At 41.7% G+C, this 7771-nt stretch overlaps 1 pseudogene; it reads right to left on the bottom strand.

The window, feature by feature from the left end:
• Positions 1–6099: 6099 nt before the first annotated feature.
• Positions 6100–7193, bottom strand: LOC101643919 (annotated as a pseudogene).
• Positions 7194–7771: the final 578 nt, after the last annotated feature.

Genomic DNA, 7771 nt, shown 5'->3' with positions numbered 1-7771 from the left:
AATGAGGACCTAATGTCGGGGGTTTAAGTGGAGAGAAAATGTTTTGAGAATGATGTACAAATGCACTTTACACAATTTATGTGTGTATGGATTGCGATAACAGTTGTATGAGCCCCCATGTGCTTGCTTCAGCGGCACATATACTAAACAGTTGTATGAGCCCCTAATAAAATGTCCAAAAAAGTAATTAATTAATTAAAAAAATAGAAAAACAAACAAACAAACAAACAAAAAAACAAAAAACAGGAAGTAGGTGAACGGTGTGTTTAGATGGCGAAGACCATGAAATTTCCTGGCTGCTAATTGAAAGACTGACAGTTTGATGAGGGCAATGAATGTACAAATGTACTTTACACAATTGATGTATGTATGGATTGTGATAAGAGTTGTATGAGCCCCTAATTAAATGATTAAAAAAAAAAAAGGGAGGACCAACCTTCCAACGGAAAAAGTGCTCAACAACACTTATATGGAGCCCAAGGGCACAATATGCCCGATACAATATTCCCAATTGGGCACTTTCAACATGTTTTCTATGCTGCTCCTGGTGCCCAGGTCATGTGTTATAGACCACTGGGACTTTAGACCGTGCGTTTGACAGGCATACAACATCTTTCAGAGGCCACACCAGAAGGACTCAATGTGGAAACTCCATGAATTGAACTGGACTCTACCTCAAACACACCTGTAGCCCTTGGACTTAAGGCTGAAACCATGTGGTGTGAGAAGAAGCAGAGACAGCTATACCAAGGTTATAGAACTGGCAGTTTTCAGTCTACCATATACTTACCGATTCAATGCCCTTCTTACTTTATTAAGATATGTATTAATCTGGTAGACTGACTCTGCCACTGTCAATGAATACTATTGAAAGTTCTGCCTACCGCCAACCCCCATTGTTTGTGTAAATAGTGTCCAGTCACTTAAGGATTTAATCGTAAGTCAATAATTCTGTATTGTGGTTTGTAGCCATCCTACAGTTTTATAATTTCCTTTTCTCAACTGTGTTTTAAATCTGTTACCATTGGCTAAGTTAATGACACTGAATAGAATGACCTTTTGTTCCAGGCAGATGATTGATAATGTTCTCTAACATTCCCTAAGGTGAACCAGAGGCATATGTACACTATAGATATATGCATGGATTTTGGGTTCATACTCAATCCTAGCCCCAATCTAAGAACAATGAATTCTAATGACATAGCCCTGCTTGATATGTGTCCTTATGAAGAGATCACTGATGATATAGGTGCTACAGAAACTAGATTAAACCCAGTTATCAGAAAGAATACTATCTGGGTTTTAAAGGTTTGTCTTTAAACAAGTAGCCATCTAAGTGAGGCATCAACTCAGTACACATGGAAGAAGCACACCAGCCTGTGTGATCTAAGGATTGTAAACAATATAATCCAAATCTAAAGGAAGGAATAGTATCAGAGCTTAAATTGTGAACTTCTGGTTTGTAGAAAGCTATGGATGACAGTGTAAGCCCCAAATCCATTTGCAGGATCTACACACAGATTAAATTTCTAGTGATCTCTCTATGACCATAGTCAACAGAGAGTGTTGTAGAGACGATTATAGTAGATGGAAACATAACATCTAGTTTGAATGATTAAACTGTTACATCTGATTTGATCCCCTTTTTGACACATTAAAAAATTCTAGCTAAAAAAAGTGAAGGGGGAATAGATTTGTATGAAACCTCTAGTGAACCCCTCTGATTATAAACCAGGGATACGAATAGCCTTGCTATCACACAGAATGAATCAGAAAGTGGATTGCAACAGATAGAACTAGGTTAAAATTTAACATAATCTCATTTGATCTCCCTTTTGATCCATTTTAAAGTTGTTCTATTTTTTAATATCTTGTTTCTTTTTCAATTGAGGTTTTCCTTTATTTTATTTTATTATTGTTATTAGCTTTACTGACTCTGTTTTGTATGTTTTTGTGTATATGACAATCAGAATGCATGAACATGTAGACAGTATCTGGGGCTATGGCAGGGGTAGCTGGGGGCAAATGGGGTGCTAATAACAAAGAGTACGAGAAAGAAGGAACTGTTCTAAAACTGATTGTGGTAAAGATTGTACAATTCTGGAAATGATTGAACTGTTGAACTCTTTGATATTTGGATTATGGCCCAATAAAAGCATTTATATAACAAATGTACAGCTAGACTAGAAACAGATGAGCCAGTTCCCTTGTGGATGAGGGTTCAGAGAAGCTGAAATAATGCAATCTTCACACAGATATTGCCACAGAGACCACGGATTGGCGCCATCTCGTGGGGTACATTTTCCCCCTCCGGACTACATACCCCAGGCCCGCTTGTACTTGACCTCATCGAGTGAGGACAGAGTACGCATATATGGAAGCTCTCAGAATCTCTCATGTCTTTTGGAAATCTTTAAAAGGCTTCCAAGCACATGTGCTGGGGGAAGCAGCCAATATCCTGACTACTGGTTATGGCCTCTCCCCCTGACGAGCTACTAATGAAATTGTCCATTGTGTCTCACCAGTGTAATTATTTCTCTTGGTTAAAGACAAGAACCCAATCCCGGTAGCACTTAAAAAACTCAGTCTTCTAGCTTAGGTACAGATTCACAAAGGGAGGAGAGGAAACCAGTGGACAATTCAGGTTGTGAAGTTGAATGCCTGGTTTGTTTTCCACTGGGTAAGCAGACATGCATGGTCTGTAAGGGTGCAGAGATAAGGACCCCCACCCCCACCCCACTCTTACCTGCATGCATGCAGAGACACACAGTAGCAAAGAGAAAAGACATGGTTCTATTAAAGCATAGGATCACTTCAAAAGAAATGAAGTGGGTCCTTTTCCTGAGGTATGAAGGATACTTTAAGCATAGATGAGATAGCAGGTCCCCCCTCTGTGATGGGGAATTGACCTTATCTAGGGGACACTTCTGGTTTAATAAATGACACTTCCAAAGGGGAAGGGGTTTCCACTCTGCAGGTGGTCAAGCAACTTTCTAGTTAGTTGCTCTGTTCATCCTTCGGTTTCGTGCATCTTTTCTTCCAAATTTATCTCGGCTGCAGCTCAGGATCCACATGTTAGAGAATGTTCCAGGATTATCTTCCAGTGTCAAGATGTTCACCAGGGCCTGGAGTCAAGGTTAAGGCATTTACTAAGCCTGTTATCACAGGGCCCTATATGTGAAGTTCACACCTGGGCTGTTACCCATGTTGTTTGTTAGGGTCCAGAGATAAGCCCCTCCCGCCCCCCCCACCCCCCCCAAGGCACAGGTTTCCCTATCAAGCTGAGAAGGGATACCTTAAGCATAGATAGAATACGTTTTGCTCTGGGAGTGAAGCAGGTCGTCCCTCACCAGTGGAGAAGGGGCATGGTCTAGGGAAAGGCTTCCCGTTCAGAAGCAGCACTTTCAAAGGGCTGCAGCTCTGCAGACGGGCCAGAACTTTCTAAATACTTACTCAGTTTGTCTTTGTGCCTCATGCATCATTTCTTTCAAATTTATCTGGACTGTGGCTCTGGGCCAACCCGGCTCAGAGGTATCCCTAAGTACGGTCCTGGGTCAGGATTTTCACTAAGGCCTGGACTCAAAGTTAAGGTGTTTACCAAGCCAGTCCTTACGGAGTCTTTGTTCATAACTTGTCCAGGATCCTTGGTTCATTCCCTTAGCAGGCAGGGCGGACGCCCGTTCTGTCCCTGCTTAAGAGAATAGTACCCCAGATTCTTTTTGGGAAGTGGAAGAAAACTGAGATGACTAATTCAAGCTGCTAGGGGGCATTGTTGCCCTATGAGTCTGTTCTTTTCCTGCCCCTTTTCTTTCTCTCTTTACCTGCTGGGAAAATGAACCTTCAAACAGTGGCCAGGTCTTCTTTGAGGAAGGTGGCTGCGGCATGATTGATGCCTTGTAAAGAAACTGACTGGTGTCCACTCATAATCATCAGGTTTTGGGGAAAGAATGCACCAAACACATTAGCATTTATTGTTTTTTAAGCAAATGACAAAGACCTATTTTACCAGCTTGATTTTAAATTTAACTTAGCATTACATATTTAAACAATTTTCAAAACTTGTTAAGTTGCCAGTATTCGTGAATGTGGGGTACCAGGCCCCACAACCGAATGGTTCCAAGGGGTGGTTGGGTACTTGAGGGGTAAATTAAAGAGACAGCAGACAAGACAAAGCATGCAAGGGCTCACCTCTGAGGTCATGACTTTAGGAGAGAGAGAGAGAATATATTTCCAACAGAGGCTTATATATTCTAGGGGCATGCAAGCCCCCCTAATTACAGGTAACCACATATGTAACAAAGTGGGATGTACCCTTACCCTAAAGGTCTCTGAGTATATTAGAGGAGTAACCTAACACTAGTGTCAGGGCCTGGTAAAGGGGAATGGCTGTCTTCAGAGCCTAGAGAGCACATGTCTGCTCCTATAGTGAAAGCTATAGGCGCTGTGTTGCTGGCTAGATAGCAATCAGCCATATGCTTATAAGAGGTAACTCTAAGGGAGCACTATTATGGGAGGATGTAGTGGGAAACAATATTAATTATGAGAATGTGATTGGGCAACCGCTGAAGACAAAGCGGGTGACTAAGCAAAAGCGGTGAAGAAAGCTGATGGTGCCCAACTATCAAAGGGTATACTGTCTGGGGTCTTAAATGCTTGAAGGTAAACAAGCAGCCATTTAGCTCAGAAGCAATGAAGCCCACATGGAAGAAGCACACCAGCTTGTGCGATCACGAGGTGTCGAAGATCACGAGGTGTCGAAGAGATCAGAACAAAAAATCTTACCATAGTGAATGATGGGGGCAGTGCAGAGTGGAGACCCAAAGCCCATTAGTAGGCCACTGGAGATCCCCTTGCAGAGGGGTCTCGGGGAGGAGATGAGCCAGTCAGGGTGCGATGTAGCAACGATGAAAAATACAACTTTCCTCTAGTTCCTAAATGCTTCCCCCGCCACTATCATGATCTGAATTCTACCTTGCAAGTCTGGCTAGACCAGAGGATGTACACTGGTACAGATCGGAACTAGAAACACAGGGAATCCAGGGCGGATGATCCCTTCAGGACCAGTGGTGTGAGTGGTGATACTAGGAGGGTAGAGGGAGAGTGGGTTGGAAAGAGGGAACCGATTACAAGTAACTATATGTGACCTCCCTGGGGGACGAACAACAGAAAAGTGGGTGAAGGGAGACGTCAGACAGGGCAAGATATGACAGAATAATAATTTATGAATTATCAAGGGCTCATGAGGGAGGGGGGAGCAGGGAGGGAGGGGAAAAAATGAGGACCTGATGCTGGGGGCTTAAGTGGGGGGGCAAATGTTTGAGAATGATGAGGGCAATGAATGTACAAATGTGCTTTACACAATTGATGTAGGTATGGATTGTGATAAGAGTCGTATGAGCCCCTAATAAAACGATTAAAAAAAAAAGAGAATGTGATTGGGATTCTTTACTCACAAGGGTGAAGGCCTCCCTCCATCCCAGAAACCCAGTCTGCCAAGCTTCTTAATAATATATGAGAATAAAGGATTCATCCATACACATTCTCCTGCCGTTCTGTTTTCCACACATGAACAATTGGAAGACATCCTCAATTTATATTAAACTGGAAATGTATTACATTCAAGTATTATCTTTTACTACTCAATATTTACTGTAGAAAAAAATAAAAAGAAATATTGTTTTTGTCAGAGAGTCAACCGGGCAGTGGTAACTTCCCAGCACTGAAAAGCCTTGGCTCACATTTCAAACAAAATGGCAAAGAGCAAGGCCCATGCTGGTGTTAGCATACAATTTTTTCCTAGCTCTATTACAGAATCATGGTTTGCCTTGGATTAAGTTTAATTAAAAAAACAACAACCAAAGTGCATAAATAAATTAACAACAATTTTAAAGACAAAAAAATGACCCTATTAATGTGGTCCCAACAATAAACTCAAAAATCTATGACAAATAGGTGCTTGGATGAGCTGTTGTTAAATACTTTAGATTAGGTACAGTTATATTGAAAGTAGAGTTCATTTGAGATCTTCAACAAAAGTTCCTGTTAATCTTCAAACGGTGGTTTTAAGACTTTACCACTTCTGTTAATGCATTCGTTGAATTACTTATTATCAAAGCGCAGCAGCTGCTCCTTATCATTTATTCTTAAGGACTTTACCAGGACATCTTCTTCAACTGCTACTCTTTCCATTCTCAACAATTCTCTTTGTTGTGATTTTTCTGCCATTAGTTACTGTAGCTGAAGTTGATGTGGATTTGAAGTGGCCCATGCCACTCCCGCCATGGGATGTGGAAGCGCGTGAAGAGAGGCTCGCATGACGCGGGGAACTAAAGGAAGTAGACCCTATATCGGAAGTAGAAGACCCACCTCCAAACCATGGAAACCCACTGAAGGCAGAGACAAAGGACCCTGTGCCTCGGGTTCGGCTTCCTCACGGGCCTTTAAGATTCCCCAAAAACGCCCTCAAATGGGTCAAAGGAGTCACATGAAAATGAGTCCTTTCCACCAAAAAATTCCCTGAGGACATCGTCTGGATTACAGAATGTGAAGCCCAATCAAATGGACTATCAACCTGACTTCCCCCTCCATCTCCACCTCCAGATTTCAATCCTTCTTTGCCATACTTGTCATTAGATGTACCCTTGTCATTAGAGAACACCTCATATGCCTTAGCTACTTGTTTGAATTTTGTCTCTGTTTCCTTCTTATTCTCGGGATTTTTATCAGGATACCACTTCATTTAAAAAAACATTTTTTAATATTCTTGGGTGAGGCATGTCTCCGTACACCTAGAACTTTATAGTAATCCACTAGGTTTCAACAGATTGCTGGACCATGTCCTGTGGACTTGGCAGCCAGCAGCAGGGAGGAGGAGGGGCTGGGCAGTGGGGCGATGGGATCCTCTCAGGTCTGGCCCAGCTGGTAATGGTGGAGGTGGTGTCAGTTTACCCAGCACCATCATTTTTATACAGATCTGCTGAAGCCTGAAAGACACATGTTTGGTGCAGGAGCAGTGAGCTCCTGAAGTTCTTGAAGGTCTTGGCATTTAGCCTCTCTGCTGACTGCACTCACTAGAATTCAGAGATGTCATCTTGAGGCTCCAGAGGGACTGACTTCCCTCTGTTCCTGAGAGAACAACTTCAAGGCTTTTTATGAATCATCTGAAACTATACAGTTAATTTACTTTCCTCCATTCCTTATGGTCAATTTTAAGAAAACACAAGCTATGCTGTTTAATGAGGCCCACTTTAATAGACTTTCATATTTCCTATACTGTACTCATTTTTATATAATGAACTTATTCACTTCTCCTTTCTCATCAGTTTCTCTCCAAACAAATTACTGTATACTTTCCAGTTTCTTTTATTCTCTTTCACCTTCTGGCATAATCAGCTGTTCTATAAGGTAGAACTACTTGCTTTCCATACCACATTTTTTTGGGACTATATGCAACTTACTCTGACTTTCTGCAACTTTCTGTGACCATCTAAATTCTTTTCTCTTGCTAAGTTTTACATTATAAGCTAAGCAATCACTGAATTCAAACATTTATCACTTTTAACTAAGTGGCAGCAAAGGGTTAAGCTGTTTCTAGAGATACTTTTTTCTTATTGCTTTTCTCTTCCTAGGAAGCACCAAGTTCCAAGGTTAAAACAGCTGTTTGTGAAGGAGGGGCCGGGGGAGAGGCCTCCTCCTGCTACGGGGATTAAATATTAAACCCATTCAGTTTTCCTGCTTTAAAAAATAACCTTTCTATTGAGGGCTCTTACAG

Source organism: Echinops telfairi, unplaced genomic scaffold, assembly GCF_000313985.2.
Source record: "Echinops telfairi isolate 266 unplaced genomic scaffold, ASM31398v2 ScPeMD7_4;HRSCAF=17, whole genome shotgun sequence".
Taxonomy (NCBI): domain Eukaryota; kingdom Metazoa; phylum Chordata; class Mammalia; order Afrosoricida; family Tenrecidae; genus Echinops; species Echinops telfairi.
This window is presented reverse-complemented; position numbering and strand designations above follow the sequence as displayed.